The sequence below is a fragment of the Vidua macroura genome, chromosome 4, assembly GCF_024509145.1.
Source record: "Vidua macroura isolate BioBank_ID:100142 chromosome 4, ASM2450914v1, whole genome shotgun sequence".
In the NCBI taxonomy this organism is placed as follows: domain Eukaryota; kingdom Metazoa; phylum Chordata; class Aves; order Passeriformes; family Viduidae; genus Vidua; species Vidua macroura.
The window spans coordinates 71,167,975-71,185,700 of NC_071574.1; the positions used below are offsets into that span (position 1 = coordinate 71,167,975).

General features: G+C 57.2%; 1 protein-coding gene across 1 annotated transcript in view; it reads right to left on the reverse strand.

Moving 5' to 3' along the window:
* LZTS3 (leucine zipper tumor suppressor family member 3) overlaps positions 1-12,209 on the reverse strand; it is a 46,568-nt gene extending 34,359 nt beyond the window's left edge. The window contains exon 1 of the mRNA XM_053975219.1: positions 12,069-12,209. The gene's annotated coding sequence lies outside the window, so the exon portion shown is untranslated. The remainder of the gene's footprint in view (positions 1-12,068) is intronic.
* Between the last annotated feature and the right edge of the window lie 5,517 nt (positions 12,210-17,726).

Here is a 17,726-nt window from a genome sequence, read left to right on the forward strand (position 1 = left end):
ACCAGGGAAGTGGTGACCACAGGAAATGGGGCAGAGGACGGGGAGGAGGGGATCCATGGTCCTTTGGTGCCAGCCAACCCCCTTTTCCCTGCAGGAGACATCCCACCAAGAGCTGTCCCCTCTCCAGCACCCAGATCCTCACGATCCTAACCCAGCATTCCCAAAACTCTGCACTTTGGTCTCTGGGGCCCTCTCCCACCAAGAGGAAGGATGTGCTCACATCTCCCCTGCTCGGTCCCAGCAGAGCAGAGACCCCCATCCCACAGCTGGGGTTAAAGGAAAGGTTCTCGCCGATATTTTGGGAGCTGCTTCCTTCCCCTCCCCTCCTCCAGAATAGCTTTTTGTCTTTGGGTTTATTTTCTTTGTTGCCTCATAAAGGTTTGACCCTGGCGTGTTTTGAATGGACTGGGAGGCAGCATTGAATTCCTCCTGGGATGTGGCTGCCTCGGGCACGGGAGGGAGGAGGGAATTTCATTGTGTCCAACCTTGCAGACCTTCGGGGAGGAAAAGCAGCGGCTTCTCCTGCTGCGGTTTCTGTCCCGTGTCCCCTGCCAGCTCCTCCCTCGGCTCAGCCCCCTCCAGCCACCCCCACTCGTGTCACTTGTCCCCGGCAGAGCTGCTCGGTGACAGCTCCCCCAGCACAGCTCCTCGGCAGTGGGAAAATGGGATATCCATCCCCTGGTCTGACCCAGACTCTTCAGGGGTCTTCACCCCTCTGCTGCAGCTGATCAAAGTCACCACAAAATCCCTGTGGACCCCACAGATGGAGCCAGCTGCTTCTTGTGTGTTTGCAATGTCTTAAAATAAAGAATAAAAGCAGCTCTGTTTGATGATCACAGAACTCACAGAATGACCAGGTTGGAAGAGACCCTCAAGATCATGGAGTCCAACCCAGCCCCAGCACCTCACCTAAACCCTGGCACCCAGTGCCACATCCAGGCTTTGTTAAACACATCCAGGGATGGTGACTCCACCACCTCCCTGGGCAGAGAATTCCAGAACTTTATCACCCTTTCCATAAAAAACTTTTTCCTAACATCCAAGCTGATGTGGCCCCCTGAGCCACCAAAGGGTCTTGGAGAGCTCAGTTTTCATTTGGGCTCTCTCTTTTCTGCCCAAAATGCTTAAGAACCAACACTGGCAACCAAGGCAAAACTCACTGGCATCCTGGCTCAATAAAGCTGTGGAATTTACTCCACAATTCAGTTTGCAATTGGCCATATCAGCTCTGTCCTGGACATTCACAGACGACTGGGAGGAAGCGACTTCTAATTTGATTTTACAAAATTAACAGCAGCAAAATAACTGCAGCAGCATTGCCTGTGCTCAGGCTGGAGATCAGAAAATCGCTGATAACAACCAAGGGGAAAAAAAAAAAAAAAAACCCTCAATAATTTCTGTTCTGGCTTCAGAAATAGCAGGCTGATATTCTCATATTTCACAGGGACAACGAAGTGCTTTCTAGTCCATTAGTAATCCAGGAAGACACTAAATGGCATGGCCTGAGGAGAAACATTTTTAAACAGCGGGCTCAGATTAATTTGCTCCCAAGAGTCCCGTGGAAGCAGGATGAGGAGAGGTATGGGCTGCTGCTCATCCTCTCTAAGAAGACCTGGGATTTCTCTCGGATCCCAGAAGAGTGGAAAGATGATAATTACGGGGCAATATTAAAAAAAAAAAAAAAAAAAAAAAAGGTGGAGAAAGAAGAATTGGAATGATGCAGCTTAGCCTGGTAGAAAGGGATGCAGGATTAGAGGGATGGAGCGTGGGAAGCTGTCAATATAAATAGATGGCTCATATAAAAACTGCATTTCACAGACTCCTTCAGCCTCACCAGGGGCAGGTTTGGATCAGGTGACCCCAGCAGCACCACAGATGGAAATGTGCCCGTGTGAGGAGCTTTGGTTTGGGGTGTCCTTTAAAAAATGAGTTATCCCAGAACCAAGGAATGGTTTGTGTGGGAAGGGACATCGAGGCTCATCCCATTTCCAACCCCCTGCCATGGGCAGGGACACCTCCCACTGTCCCAGGCTGCTCCAAGCCCTGTCCAACCTGGCCTTGGGCACTTCCAGGGATCCAGGGGCAGCCACAGCTTCTCTGGGCACCCTGTGCCAGGGCTCCTCACCCTCACAGGGAAGGATTTCTTCCCAGTATTTAAGGTAAATCTGCCCTCTGGCAGTTTCTAGCCGTTCCCTTTGTCCTGTCACTCCCTACCTGCCCTTGCTGTCCCTCTCCTTTTGTCACTGAAGTTCGCAATGGGGAGTGCTGGATCTCGACTGGATCCCCAGGGACTGGGACAGGGATGATCCTCCCGGCCTCCCTCCTTCCTGTGCAGCTGCTGCTTGGAGGAAAAGGGGCCGGGAAGACGAGAATCTCACTGATCCCATCCCATCTCCCCCCGAGCCTCAGAGCTTTTCAGGGATGCCTCCCACCCAGAGTTGTCTTTGGATCCCCCAAAAGGTTTGCTGCCGTCAGAGGACTGATACTGCCTGCTCCCTCCTCGCTCAGTCTAATGCTGTTTCATCCTCCATGAATTTTTGGCAGGGAATTTTCAGAAGGGAATTATGACCTCTGAGAAAAGCGGCTTCACTTGGTTTATCTTTAACCCAGTGTTTGAGTCATCTCCAGTTGCATTTCGAGGTAGAGTGGAGTCACATCCCCGCATCCCTTCACCCCATAAACAGGGACTTTAACCCGCTTTAGGCTCTGTAATAGCTACTCTGGGCATTTTGGTGGCTCTGAGGCACTCCAGGAGTTAAAAATCCCTGCACCAGGCTGCGGTTCCCCTCTGGAAGCTCCTCTGCAGCTCCACCAATCACCAGGACACTTGTGAAAGGTGTCCCCGAAGCAGGAATCACCTCGCTGCTGCCATTCCCACCTCTTACGTGGGACACGCCGGCCACTGGCCACCCCCAGGGAGGCAGAATCCCCCAAGGTAATTCATGGCAATTACTGCAATCAGCTAATTAGCAAACAAGATCGATTCAAATGAAGTTGCGGTGTCAACAGCTATTATGCAAGCTTGTGTTTGCCGGAGGAAAGCCATCCTGAGAGTCCTGGCGGTCAAAAAGCCCTCGGGGGTGGGAATTGAGGAGAGGTAAAAGGGATGTGGGGGGTAGCAGGGAAATTAAGGGGTAAAAAAAAAAAAAAAACAAAACAACAAAACATCGCTGAGACAAATTAAGGAGGAAAAGTGTTGAGAATGGAAAGTGATCCAGGTAATTGCTTGTGAACACAAAGGGGATGATGGAGAGGGATGATTCCCACCAGCCAGGTTGGGATGAGGGGGAGGAGTCAGATCTTCACTGGAGAATTACCCGGGCTCCTCCGTAGGGATCCCCCAGAGGTGGGAAGCAGGGGAGCTTCTCCGTCCTGGAAAAATTCCAGGGTGAAACACCCTGGGAAGAGCTCTGTGCTCCCGGCCACAGGACACCCACCAGAACCAGCTCGCCGGTGACAACCGATTGCCACTTTTGGGAGCGGGTCGCCAGCCTGGGCTTGCCTGGGATGCAGCGATCTCCCGAGGGGAATTAGAGCCAGGCTGGCTCCATCATTTCTCCTTCGGGAAGCGCAAGCCTGAAGCTGGGTGGGACACCGGGAGCCGGAGCCTGGTGTAAAGCCTGCAGAGACATCCGCTAATCCTCCCCTAAGCCCGCTGTGATGGATTTAAAGGGTGTTTTTGTCGCTCGCCCCCGGGATCAAGATCCTTAGAGGATAAGCGTCCGGAGGAAATGAAGGGATTCTTCTCCCCGCAGCGGGGCACGAAAGGGAGAAGCGGCTCCCGCTGGGATGTCCCCGGGGGATGTCACCTCCCCCGTGCTGTCCCTCGGAGCGCAGGGATGCTGCCCTGAGGCCGCGCTGGAATTCGGGCAGGAGTTGGGCTGCCCGGCTCGGGAGCTGCCGGTTTTATCCCAGCAGCTGGCCCACAGAAACATTATCCGGCAGCCCAAAGCTCTGCCTGCCTTTTAAACCCTGCAGGGGTGCAGAATGGCTTTGCACTCCAAAGGCAAGGCTGGAGAGCTGGAGGAAAGGGTTTTCCCTGGTTTCTGTCCCGGTCAAAGCCGGCGCTGGGGCTGTAACACCGTGTCCTGCCTATCCTCTTCTCTTCTGAGGATGAGAGGGAAAGACGTCAACGGATCGATGGGAAACTTCATTAAAGAAGGAAAAATCAAGTTTTCCAGCTTTGAGGAGTAACCTCTGAGTGGTGGATGCATCCACACAAACGCTGGGATGGCTGTGCCAGGAACGTGGGCATTGACGGCACGGGGTGGCTGCCCAGGGATGGCTCGGGTGACCTGCAGAGCTTGTTTTTAAAACAAACAGATCCCTCCTATCGCCTGAAATCCCGCACCTCCGCCAGGAGGAAACGTGTGGAACAAAGAAACGCCACCATTAATCAGCTCTGGAGCTCGGGGCTTGGCTCGGGGACCTCTTCCCAAAGCCACGTACCCACCTCCCACGGCGCTGGGCACAGCCCAGCCCTGCCTGGAGCCGGGCTGGCTGCTCCTGCTCGCCCCGCACATGGCACCGAGAGGGAAATAATCGCTCCTTTCTTTTCCAGCTATCAGGAATGCACCACACCTGGTGCCCCTCGGGGAGTGTTTGCTGTCCCGGCGGCCGCCAAGGCCGGATTGTTTGCCCGGGGATTTTTTTTTTTTTTTTTTTTTTTTTTTTTTTAAAAACGAAATATTATTATTAAAAGCTAATTTGGGCCCCTGAGAGCGTGGAGGGGAAGGCAAAGCTCTTGGCTGGCACTGAGGAATGTCAACAGGCTGGGGGTGGGTTTGCCTGGTCCCAAAGCCCTCCTGAGCTGCAGGAGATGAGTTTGTCTGGGCTCTGCTGGAAAACAGACAGGGGGATTACCACACATGCAGGTGGCACGTTCACCTCTTCAGCCACAAGATCGGGGTTTGAAATACCTCAGCCTAGTCCCCAGATTAGCTCCCAGCCCATACAATCCCTTGGGAGGCTGCAGAGCAGCCTGGCAGAGGGAAACTGAGGTTAAGGAATGCGCCAAGGACGGCATCGAGTGCCAGTAGCAGGGAACAAAACAGATTAAAAACTTTCCACTTGGGACTCAACAGCTCTAAAACCACTCCTGCGTGTTGGGGACACCCTGATCCCCAAAGAGATCAAGCCCTGGGGTTTGGAAAAGCACCGGGAGGGAGGAAGAATGCGGCAGGCGGGAGGAAGAGTGCAGCAGATCGGAGGAAGGAGCGGAACAAAGTCCTGCTGTGCAGGGGCTGGCTGGGCACCAGCTGGGCAGCAGTGATTTATTATTTACATTACTGGAGGAGCTGGGAGAACATCAGGGTCTCCCTGAGCCTGGCACCGTGCTCAGACGGGTGTTTATGTCCTTGCTGAGCGGCACCGGGTGGAGATGTGGATTTTCCTAGCAGAGACCTTTTGAGAAATGTGTTTGTTGGAGGAGGGAGAGATTTGAGCCAAGAACAGATCCTGGTCTTTCCAGAGCCCCCCTGCCCTGGGCAGGGACCACCAGGGACCCCCTCCCCTGGGCAGGAGAGCCTTGGGGTGCAAGGGCCTGTGGGGATGCAGCTCTGCCCATCTCATCCCAACATCCCTGATGATTTTTCGGGGATGTTTTCATCCTCTCCTTTCTGCCCTGGTGTCTCTGAGCCACCTGAAGGAGCCGTCCCAGCCGATCCCCATAACAGGGACAGCCTCTCCTGTCTTCCCATCCCACACTTTGAAAGGTGATGTGCACAGCCTGGCCAAAACAAACACCAACGTGTCCCTGTCCCTTGTCCCCTGTCCCTTGTCCCCTTGCCATTCCTGGCACTGCAGGGGAAGGTCTGAGGTGAGGCAGCCGCTCCTGCCATCCCAGCATCTCCTCTGGGATGGCTTGGCTGCTCCTCCAAGAGCTTGCCAAGGGCAGAGCCGGGCATGTAATGAAGGCAGCAGCCCACGGGGAGTGGAGGAGCCTGTGCTAGATCAGCTGATATAATTAGAAAGCAGGGACAAGGAGAGATGAGCTCCTGTGCCCAAAAGCTGGGCTGTTTTTCCCCAGCTCCAGCAGCTGGGCTAAGAAAAGCTCCGACCTCCCCCTGTGCCAGAGCGTGCCTGGGGGCACTGCCATGGCTGGGAGCATGGGGAGGAGATCCCACATTCCAGCTTTTCCACGGATGGGGCATCTACAGCCGCTCTGGCCAACAGCCACCACCATCACCTCGGCCAGTCAGTGTCCTCTTGCCCCCTCAGCTGGGCTCACCAGGACTGGGCAGCATCAGCCCCCCAAAACCACTCTCCAAGTTGACTTTGCTAACCAGCTCCATGTCCAGGTTGCGTCTCCTCATGTTTTGGTTCAGGCAAGAACCCCCAAATGGCTCCCAAATTGCCCCCAAATGGGCCCAAAATGACAACTTGCTTGCAAAACCCTCATGCCAATGCCCGTGGTGGTGGGGAGATGGTGGATTTGTATGGGAATGTCTCCACCAAATGAGACGATAGACTGGGAGAGCTGGGAGTGTTCAGCTTGGAGAAAACTCTGGGGAGATCTTCCAGCACCTTCCAGCGCCCAAAGGGCCTCCAACAGAGCTGGAGAGGGACTTAGATGGGATATTAGGGAAAAATTCCTCCCTGTGAGGGTGGGGAGGCTCTGGCACAGGGTGCCCAGAGAACCCCTGGATCCCTGGAAGTGCCCAAGGCCAGGTTGGATAGGGCTTGGAGCCACCTGGGCTAGTGGGAGGTGTCCCTGCCCGTGGCAGGGGGGTGGAATGAGATGGTTTTAAGGGCCAGACCATGAAATCCCAACCCCACAAGCCAGAGTTTCCCCATGGAAGAAGGAACTGGATGAGAGATCTCCATCCATCTGCAAACCCATCTGGTCTCCTCTGGCAGCACTGACCCCCTCTAACAGCCCCCAAAACCTCCAAACTCACCTCACAGCAAGGATTTAATAGGATTTGGCAACAGGGGACCCCTGGCTATTAGGGCAGTGCAGGACACACCTGGGCAGGCTGGGGCAAGCAATATTCCTGCTGGATCTCTGGGACATACCCAGCTGGTCAGGAGAGGAAGGGATGGACTCTTCTCAGGGCTGGAGGGAACGTGGAGAACCAGAGAGAGAGAGAGGCTCTACAGCAACAAGGTACCTTGGAATCCTGAGCCTGCAGGGAAGATCAGTCCTGTGGGTGTTTAGGAGAGGCACGTGGGTGCAGGATGAGACCCAGCCTGGTGCACTGGGCTCGTTCTCACCTCCCCTCCAAAATAAACCCCCCCCCATCCCATCCTGCTCCCAACTTGTCCCTGGCAGGCATGGATCTGTTGGGCATCACTCCACAGACCTTCCCAGCAGGGAAGCAATTCCCTCCAGTGCTGGGCAGACAGTCAGTCACTGCTTATCCCAGGTTTTCATTGCTGGTTTGGATCATTATTTGTATTACTGGTGCTGAGCTTCCAGAGGAAAACAGATCCTTGGGCCCCATACCAAGGGATTTGGTTAATTCGTCACCCGCAGACGCGCAGATATTTATTTAAAAGCGCCTCTTGTTATGTTACTTGGCAACTTCTGAGCCCGTGTGTTTCTCCAGCTGATAAATATTTGTGAGGTTGGTTGTGTGAAGAGCAGCATGTGTTAATGATCTGATTGCCTTTTTCCCGGGCTCCCTGCGAAGGGAACGGGCTCCGTTGCCCATTGGTGGAAAAGGAGCTGGAGGTGCTGGTCACCAGGGACTGGACATGAGCCCAGGTGTGCTCAGGTGGGCAGGAGGACAAGGGCACCTGGATTTTTTTCAGGAATGGGGTGGCAGCAGGGCCAGGGCAGTGCCTGTCCCCTGTGCTGGCACTGCTGGAGCATCTCCTGTCCTGGGGAAACTTCTGGGCCTCTCACAAGAAAGACCTGGAGGGGCTGGAGAGAGTCCAGGGAAGGGAACAGAGCTGGACTCAGCACCAGGAGCAGCTGAGGGAGCTGGAAAGGGCTCAGCCTGGAGAAAAGGAGGCTCAGGGGGGACCTTGTGGCTCTGCACAGCTCCTGACAGGAGGGGACAGCCGGGGGGGTCGGGCTCTGCTCCCAGGGAACAGGGACAGGAGGAGAGGGAACGGCCTCGGGCTGGGCCAGGGGAGGCTCAGGGTGGACACCAGGAAGAGTTTCTTCATGGAAAGGGTTGCTAAGCATTGGAAAGGGCTTTCCAGGGAGGTGTGGAGTCACAATCCCTGGAATTACCCGAGGAATGACTGGATGTGGCACTCAGTGCTCTGGTTTCGTTGGGGTGGTGCGTGGTGGCGTTTGGTCAAAGGTTGGTGCTCAGCGATCCCGGAGGTGTTTTCCAACCTGAGTGAGTCTGGGATTCTGGGATTACACCTGCCTAAAGCTGGAGCATCCTGCTGGCTCTGGAGCATTCGCTGGCCTGTGATCAGGATTTGGCCCTGAAGGAAAGAGAGGCTCATAACGGGCTCAGACAAAACTCATCCTTCTGACTCAGGAACCAGAAAAAGCCAACAGGACCTTCATGGGGTTTGGTGAGATGGAAACTCAGCCACAATCCCTGAGAACCTGATTACCAGCCTTGCAGCCCTGCAGGAACTCCTGCATGGCTCAAGGGGACTTTCAGTTCCCCCTGCCAGGACAGCCCTTGGCTCCAGCCCAGCCTGGATCATGAGGCACGAGCCATCCCGATTTCCTGATAGCTGCCTTAAGTTACCTTTGCTTTCCTTGCTCTTTAGGGAGCTCCTTGGACCTTCTTCCCACCCATGGTGGGGCTCAGCCTGGTCCTTTCCCCCATGGAGGTGCCCGGGGCTGTGGGGTGATGCAAGAGCTGAGTTTTGGGTGCTTTGGGGAAGCACCTGGATTACCGCAGGATCTCAAGGTGCTTGGTCCACCACCACCACCTCCAGGATGGAGCATCACAGCCTACCTATGGCTCCTGGTGCCACCGTGTCCTGCTGGAACCGTGGAACCCTGGAATGCTTTGGGATGGGAGGGACCAGGGATGCCACTCCCCAGACCAGGATCCTTGGAAAGGGCTCCCACGAGCAGAGGATGAATCCAGGGGCCCAGCATGGCTTTACCCATGGAGCAGAGGAGTGGGGGAGCCGCAGGGGTTGGGGGGGGTCCCTGCCTGCTCCCCAGTCCCAGGGACAGGGATGTCTGGGCCCCTGGCCTCGTGCTTCCATTTCACTTTCAGATCCCTCAAATAATAACCGTGTTTGCCAGCTCCTGTGACAGGAATGACTAATGGGAAAGATCCTCTGTGAAGGGAAACAAGAAATCTCCTCGTTTCACCCTTTGTTTGCTGGATTTCTCTGACAGCCCCGGGCATGGCTGGGCTCCTCTCCGGGAGAAAGCAGATTTTAAGCCCTTCATCAGCTCCAGCAACACCCTCTTAACTCTTAAGCTTCCCTGTCGGGATACAACTCCATTCATGAAACTTTTCTGCAGCCAGTTTATCCACATTCCTGCTCCATCCACATGGAGTTATCACGCAGCAGCGAGTGCCTCCGACTGCTGATGCAACGTGGTTTTCACAGTGCATGTGGAAAACACCCTCCCCATCTGCCTGTTTTTTTTGCAAGTCAGGGGACCTGCCTTTCTGCCTCTTTTCCCGTTTTTCCTCGGGATGGGTGATCCAAGGTGCCTTTCTTGTGGTGATGGCAGCAGCAGGGGATGCCCGGGGCTGATGCTGCAGCCCCCAGGGACAGGGGGGGCTCTCCCAACCCCACCTCTTGTAGGACTAGCTGCTGCTGTCTCCCAGATCCCCACAGCCAGATGCTGGACTTTCAGACGCTTCTCTCCCTGCTCCTTTTACATCTGGGGGGGGGGGGGGGGGGGCTGGGAGCTGATCCCTTGGGACGCCAGCAAGGAAGAGTTTGAGGAGTGGGGATCCCTCCCCTGCACGGAGAACTGAAGCCACACAGGCACCGCGCCGCTTTTAAACGCCCCGGCGAGCCAGCAGGGACAATTCGAGCCCCTCCACACACTCCTCCTCTGCCCTGTTGCCATCGCAAAGCCGACACTGGGGACAGCGTGCCCGCTCCCCTTGCGTGAGCCCGGACACGGCAGGCGGGGAATCACACGGCTCCGGCATTTCCACGCCTGTTCTCAGCCCGTTCGCCTCGCAGCCTTTGCAGAAAATAAATTCCCCAGCCAGGCTGAACTCGGATGACAGCATCGCTGCTATATTTAGCCACGGCAGATCGCCGCTCCAACCAGGGCCACACATAAACAAAACCCCCGGCGCACGGAGCCCGCCCGGAGAGGGCACGGCCGAGGGATGGAGCAGCCTCCCAGTCCTGCCTGCCCCAAACTGGGGGTGCCCTGCGTTCCCCCGTAATTCCAGCAGCTCCCTGGAGGGCTCGGCGCTGCCACAATCCGCCGCCGGAGCAGGTTTGAGGATGAAGGATGTGCCGGAGGGTGTTGGAAGCGGAGCGCCGAGAGCTGAGGGAGTTGCCAAAGGTTATCCCACGGGGCAAGTGGCATCCCCCGGCTGGGACTGCAGCCGCTGGCTCCCAGCTGGAATTCAGGAAGCTGTCGGCACCCCCCCCGCTCCCGTGGACTGTGCTGTGGGGCAGAAAATGCCAGAAAATGCCCCGCTGGAGCTGTGCCCGCCCTTCCTACCTCCGCTGCACATCTCCCTGCAGCCTTCCTGCGGGCGCCTGCCTGCTCCTCTCCCTGTCCGACCCAGCTGCCCGGGGGATCCATGGAGCTGCCCGGGGATTCACGGGGTGTGGAGCAGAGGGAAGAGGTTGTGGATGTGCAGCAGGGTCCGTGCCTGGCTCACTGGCAGGCCTTGTCCTCCTGCCCCGGCTCCCCACGTGGGGAGGAGGATGGGGATGCTCAGGGGGTGCTCAAGGAATGCCCAGGGGGATGCCCAGGAGGGTGTGGAGCATCCAGCAGCCCAACACCCTCCTCTGGAGCGGAGGGATCACCTGGCCCGGGGGTCCGCTGGCAGCCACAGGTCCCCAGGCCAGGCAAAGAGGGTCCCTGCTCCCCCTGGGCACACCCAGAGCCGCGGATGGGGCTCTGCGCTGCACTGCAGCAGCTCCAGCCCCGCTCTCTCCCGGGGAGGTGGCAGAGGGGATGCCCACCTTCACCCTCCCTCCGCGGCAGCGCCCGCTCCGCCTGCTCCAAGCCCGGCTGCCGGGCCAGCGAGCCGGGAGGAGCGGTCGGGAGGAGCAACAAGGCGCTCCTCTCCTGCTGGGGATGGAGCCCGTGCACCCCCAGGAGCAGCGGGCAGTGCGGTGGGCGTGCACCCACGGCCTGGGGGCCGCGGTGGGCGCGGGGGGAGCGCTCGATTCCCTGCAAGGCAGCGGTGCCTCCCGGGGTGATGTCCCAAGCGGGGATCCCCGTGTCGGGGTGCGGAGGAACGCTGGGTACCCACGTCCAGGGGAGGCATCGGCGCCTCCCGGGGTGAAGCCTCAGGCGGGGAGCCCCTTGCCGTGACGTCCCCCCACGTCCTCCCTCCCTCCCCACCGCCGCTGCTGGGCGAGGGCCACCCAGCACCGAGGCAGATGACATAATTCCCAGCAACTGCACGTTAATCACTCGGCCGCCAGCAACCTCCTCGCCGCGAACGCAACCCCCAGCCCCAGCCACCGCTCCCCTCCCTGCCATCACTGCCAAAGAAATAAAGAAATAAATAAGAGAAGCCGAGGGAAAGGTGACGAGGGGGGAAATAACCTGGCCCTGGCACTGGCACACAAGTCTGCCCCCCCGCCGCTCCTCCCCGCCTCGCACTCTATTTTTGGGTGCTGTCACATCCCAGTGGCCCCGCGGGGCCAAATCCAGGCAGCTGCGACTTTAGGCACAAACACGGCTCCCTCCCCTCCATCACACCCGAAATCGGCGCTGGCAGCCCATCCTCCACCCCACCCCCTCCCCAAAATCCTCCCCTCCCCCCCCCCCCCCCCCCAAATTACATCTGGGTGGGTGGTTCAGGCGCGCGAAGCTCCAGCATCAGGTCCCCCACCTCGCTCTCTGTGCACCCCACCTCTCCCCACCCCCAGGAGACCCCCCCCCCCCTCCTTGTCACCCCCCACCCCATCCCACCTCCCCCCCCTCTCCCAGCGACGCTTCCCAGTTCCTCCCAGTCGCTTCCCACCCCGAGCCTTACTCTTGGCGGGGATGCTGGGGCTGCGCCGGTGCCCGGCAGCGATGGCAGCGACGCGCAGGAGCGGGCAGGGATCGGGCAGGGATCAGGGATCGCAGCCGGGCGGCCGCTCCCGTCCGAGGGGTCTCATCTCATTTTGTCCTGTGTCACCAACACACGCACACACACACACACACATTCGCAGCCACGTTTCCCCCCCCTTCTTGCGGCAAACGGCGGCCAGCCCCGACCCCACCCCCTGTCACAGCAGCAGCCTAACAGCGAGGACCGGGAGGATGGAGGAGGATCTGCTCGCCTTCCCTTTAACTCTTCCCTCGCCACCCCTCCCAGGACAGGGCTCTGTCCCCGTGGACCTGGCTGGGGATGCTGGGATGCTGCTTGCGCCTCCCTCACCTCGCCGCCTTCCCCCAAAGGGCCCCGGGATGTTTGGGGTCTGCCGGTGCCCTGGCTCCGTCCCCCGCAGCCTCGTCGTGCCTCATCGCCCCCGTGCCTCCCAAGAAAGAGCCCCCGAATACAGCTGAGCCCTGACATTGCTGCAGGCAGTGGGGCAGGGGGTGTCTCGGGGGCACGGCTGGGGTTTGAGGGGCACGGGCAGCCCCTGGGTGACAGACGAGGTTGGGGCGTGGAAGCCAAGTCTGTCTGCCTGTAGCCACCACGAAAATCCTATTTTGGTCCCTATTTCCCCCCACTTCCCGGAGCAGAGCCCCTTGGGGTGGAGAGGGCACAGCCTGAACCCCTGGGGGTCTCCAGTGGGGGTGGGATGGGGATGTAAAGTCGGTGTGGGAGAGGAAACAACTTCTCCCATCCCTCGGAGAATCCAAGGACCCGAGCTTGCAGGGGGTGGGGACAAACTCCCCAAATCCCCTCTTACACTGATGAACTGAAAAAGGGACATGCAAATGGCCAAGGGCTGAAGGCAGGGCAGCTCCTGACTGTGACACTGCACGGAGTTGTCTTCTCCAAGGAGAAATGAGAGGTGCCAGAAGGAAAAGGGAAAGGGAAAGCTCATGATGTCCCTGCTCCCAGTTCAGGTCCTGCAACACACTCTGCTTCTCCCCTCGGCCTTTCCATGGATACATGGAGGTTACTCCCCTCCTGCTCATCTGTCAGGAGTCCCAGGAGGGAGGAAAGAGGCAGGAATTGCTGCCACTGAATTCTGCAGCTTTCCAGGGAAACGGCAGGGTGGGTAATTAATTATTCCTGCTAATAGTGCCGGACAGGCCCTCGGCTGCTCCCCCAGAACCACAGGCTGTGAGTATCTCCCTGCACAGGTTGTTGCTGACAGCGCTGCAGGGGCTGTGTGTGATCCTGCTTGGATGGAAAGGGCAGCTGAGGCTCCCTGATTCACTCACAGCCCGTCGCCTTTGAGGACCGGGATTAGACCGGCTGGGCAAAGCCACCTCTGCTGTGGGTGGGATTCTGCTGCTTCCCACCAGCACTGCCGAGCAATGGAGCAATTTAAGTCCTGCAGGGACAACTGGGGAGGGTCTGTCCTGTCCTTCCTGGGCAGCCTGGTCTGCTCTGAGCCTGGCAGTGCAGCCTCTTCTGGGAGTCACGCAAGGGTAGGAGGTGTCCTACAGGAAGCTCATGGATATTTTCGTGCTGCTCCAGCTTCAGATGAGCCCTGCTCCAGTTGTCACCACAGCACGCCCCTCCAGGATGGAGCACCAACGTGGAGCTGCACCTGATGGGAGGTGAGCTCCAGCTGCCCACTGCAAGGGGCACTGGGGTGCTCCTGGACACCCTGAGGGGATGAACAGGGGGAGCCTGCACGTGTCCCCCTCCCCAAAATGGGTCATGCCTAGGCTGGGGCAGGTCCAGTTTTGTAGCTGAGAATCAGAATCCCAAAATAATTTCGGTTGGAAAAGACCTCTGAGTCCCAAAGTTAACCCAGCCCTGCTAAGGAGAGATGCTCTGATGGTGTTACAGCCCCACCAGGCCAGCCCAGCATCCTGTCCCCAGCTGCAGCTGTCCATGGACACCCAAGGAAGACCAAAACGGGTCAATATTTCCCCTTGGCATTCTCCAGCACCTCCAAGGGAGAGGTTTTTGCCAGGTCCAGACATCCCTGGGAGCTGAGAACCCTCAGTGTGCTGTGAGTCCGTCCCCACTGCAAGGTGCTGCCTCCTGGGGTGTGTTGAAGGCCGGAGCCTGTAGGACACCCCCATTCCCTCCCATTCCAATCACTGAACCTTTGGATAAGGATTATCCCAGGACCAGCACCGGGGCTGCAGGAATTTCACCCTCCTCCTCTACACCAATCCCTCCAAGTGCTTGCAGGTGCAGATTCCCCGTGGCAGGCTGGGATGAGCTCTCTCTCCAGAGGACAGCACTCTGCCCCCACTCCTCATCCTCACCCTGGCCCTGCTAACATCCCGAGTGGACTTTGTTTTCCCTTCTCTGCCGAGTGTTTTGCGTGCCTTGCTGTGGTTATCATGCTCCAGCCGTCAGCTTGCAGCGAGTCCCCGGGAGAAGGTGCCAACTTTAACATATGCCTGAACAGTTCTTTTCAGACATATACAAACTGGAACAATGCCTCGCTGGGAATATGCTTGTTGGTGCAATTTGCCAACTGTGGCTTCAGATCTGCTCTTTTCAGCACGCACCAACTATTTGTAGACGGTGCAAAAGCCGCGATCGCCGCGCACGGATGGGGTCTCTGGAAGGCTCTCTCCAGGCATGCAGGAACCAGCAGGGAAGAGAATCAAGGGCTGGGCAAAGACCTCTGAGTATCACAAGTATTGACCAGGTCAAACATTTTGCTTCTGAGAACCTCAGTCCTTTTTTCCCTTTGCTTTAGGAAAGCCAGCACTGATTTCTCCACTACCTGAGCCGTGAGCACGTTCTCACCTTGTGCAAGCAGGACTTTGCTCAGCTCACCCTATTTCCTGGCCTCAGACATCTCCCAGTGCTTCCTCCATCACTGGTGTTCACCTTTCAGGTAGGACATCACGGGCATGTGACTCTGGTGCCACTCAGGGTGTCACCACTCTGTCACGAGTGGAAAAAAAAGGCTGACCAACCTTGGCTGGACATTCCCCTCACTTCTTCCCTTGGGTTTGTAGGCACCACGGCGATGTTTGAAGGAAATCTGGGAAGATGACAACAAAGTGGGGCTGGGCTTGTGCCCAGGGAGATGGCCAGGCTTTCCAAGCGGGCGGCAAAGCAGAGGAATTTTCTCCCCAGCACCGATGAGGACGCAGCTCTGCTCTTGCCCACGTGCCAGCCTTCATCTTGCAAATTCCCAGGGCAGGGATCACATCCTGTTCCCTGCCCGTGGGACAATGGATGCGGAGGTGCCCACGAGCCAGCGCAGGAGCGGGAGGGTCAGTGCTGAACTGCCTGTTCCCCATGGAGCACTGCCAGAGGCGCAAGTGTTTGAGACAGCAAACCATCAAGGGACCATTGTTCACAGCAACCTTGCTGGAAATATTTGTGTGTGTGTGTGTGTGTGTGTGTGTGTGTGTGCTGGCATCCAATTTGGCAATGGTTACTCAGCACAAGTGGGCGGCCTGTCCCTTTCTCTCAGCTGGAGCCTCCTCCTCCTCACAGGGACCCAGAAGAGGGATGAAAGGAGAGCAGATGGTTTGGGGGTGCTCAGAAATACCAGTGCCAAGGGCTGTCTCATCATGGCAGGCTGAACACGCTCAAGACCAAGGAGGTCTCTCCAAGTATTGGGGAGATGCAGGAGGTCTGCGAGCAGTTCTTGGGGATATTGATGGTTTTGTTGGATTTTGAAGAGAAGGACCAGAAAATGAGATCTTCGGGGTGTCATGTCAAGAAGAAGAGATCTTTGGGGTACGGGGTTCTGTATCAAAATTTTTCTTTAAAAGTCCAAAGGAATTTGAAGAACTGATGTTGGAGATGGGCTTTGGGCAAGGGCCTGGACAGAACAAGGGGAATGGCTTCCCACTGCCAGAGGGGAGGGTTAGGTGGGATACTGGGAAGGAATTGTTCCCTGTGAGGGTGGGCAGGCCCTGGCACAGGGTGCCCAGAGAAGCTGTGGCTGCCCCTGGATCCCTGGAAGTGCCCAAGGCCAGGTTGGACAGGGCTGGAGCCACCTGGGCTGGTGGAAGGTGTCCCTGCCCATGGCAGCGGTGGGATTAAATGACCTCTAAAAGACTTCTGCCACTCAAACCAATCTGTGATTTTATGCTGAAGGGACCCTGCTGGCTTTGCTAGGAAGAAGCCTCAGGGCTTCCTCCAAGTGAGGATCCAGGGTTACGAGCCTGCTGAGCTGGCCAAGGCAGGCACGCTCCAGGTTATCTCCTCTTTCAGCACCACACCAGATCTGTCACAGTCCTTCCACAGAGAAATTCCCATTGAAAGCTTCGCTGCTGCTCTCATCCCTGCAAAAGTGAATGGAGAGATTTGTCCTGACCTCCGTCCCCCTCCACAGCTCCCGGCATTTCGCTTTTCTCCAAAGCAACTCTCTGCTGCTAGAATCAGCTGAGATGAAACCGAGCTGGCTCCTACACACCTTGGAGCTCAGGCAGGGCTGCTTCCCACACAGTGTCTTTCACCCAAATTAAACAGCTCCCAGCTGAGCCCTGCCATCCATCACGCCAAGCTGCAGGCACAGCTCGGCTCTGGCAGCTTTTACACCTCTGTGGGTTCACGTTTAGCGGGGAAAGAGCAGGGACCTTTCCTTTGTGAGTGTGTTCCAAGGGGTGTGCAGCCTTGGAGGCCGCGGGGCATCCTTGGGATCACGCTGGAGTCAGTGGGAAATGTTGTTAAAGACAGCCAAGACCTGGGCACTGAGGGCTGTTCTGTTGGGAAGAAATCCTTCCCTGTGAGGGTGGTGAGGCCCTGGCACAGGGTGCCCAGAGAAGCTGTGGCTGCCCCTGGATCCCTGGAAGTGCTCTAGGCCAGGCTGGACAGGGCTTGGAGCAGCCTGGGGTAAAGGAAGGTGGAAAGCCCCAAGTTGGAAGGAGATTATCTTTAATCTCGTGACTCTACGATTCCCTGATTTTCAGGCTGCAGTGCTGGACATTCCTGGGTGCAGACTGCCCGCTCCTGGTGCTGTCACTCCTCAAGGACGTCCTGCTGACCACACCCTGGTGCCCACACCAGTGCCAGCTGAGCAGCAATCCCAGCTCCTTGTCTGTGCTGGTCTGAGCTCAGTTCAGTTTTCCAGGTGGTGCCTAAGAGCTCTGTAGGCGTCCCGGAATATCTGAGGGCACCTACAGGGAGGAGGCAGACAAGGAATGGGGTCTCCATTGGCATCACCTGTGGTGGAGACCCTTGCTGGAGACAGCCTGTTTTGAGATTGAGGTCAAAACCTCATTGAGTTGGGGTTTTTTGCTGGATTTTAGGAAAAATCTCCTCACTGAAAGGGTGGCTAATCATTGGAACAGGCTCCACAGGAAGTGGTGGAGTTGCCATCCCTAGAAGTGTTCAAAAAACGAGATGTGGGGATATGTCTTGGTGGGAGTGGTGGCAGTCAGTCAAAGGCTGGCCTTTTTTGGGAGGTCTTTTCCAACCTGAATGATTCTATGGGTCTAGAACAAGTCTAGGACTTGTGTTTCCATCTATTTGAGGTGGGAAATGGAGTTTGGGCCACCTCAGCCCCCTGTGCCAGGCACATCCGTGCCCGTATCCACACTCATGCCAGATAGCCACAACCAGTTGTGCTGTGGACCCCCCTGCAGAGAGATTTCT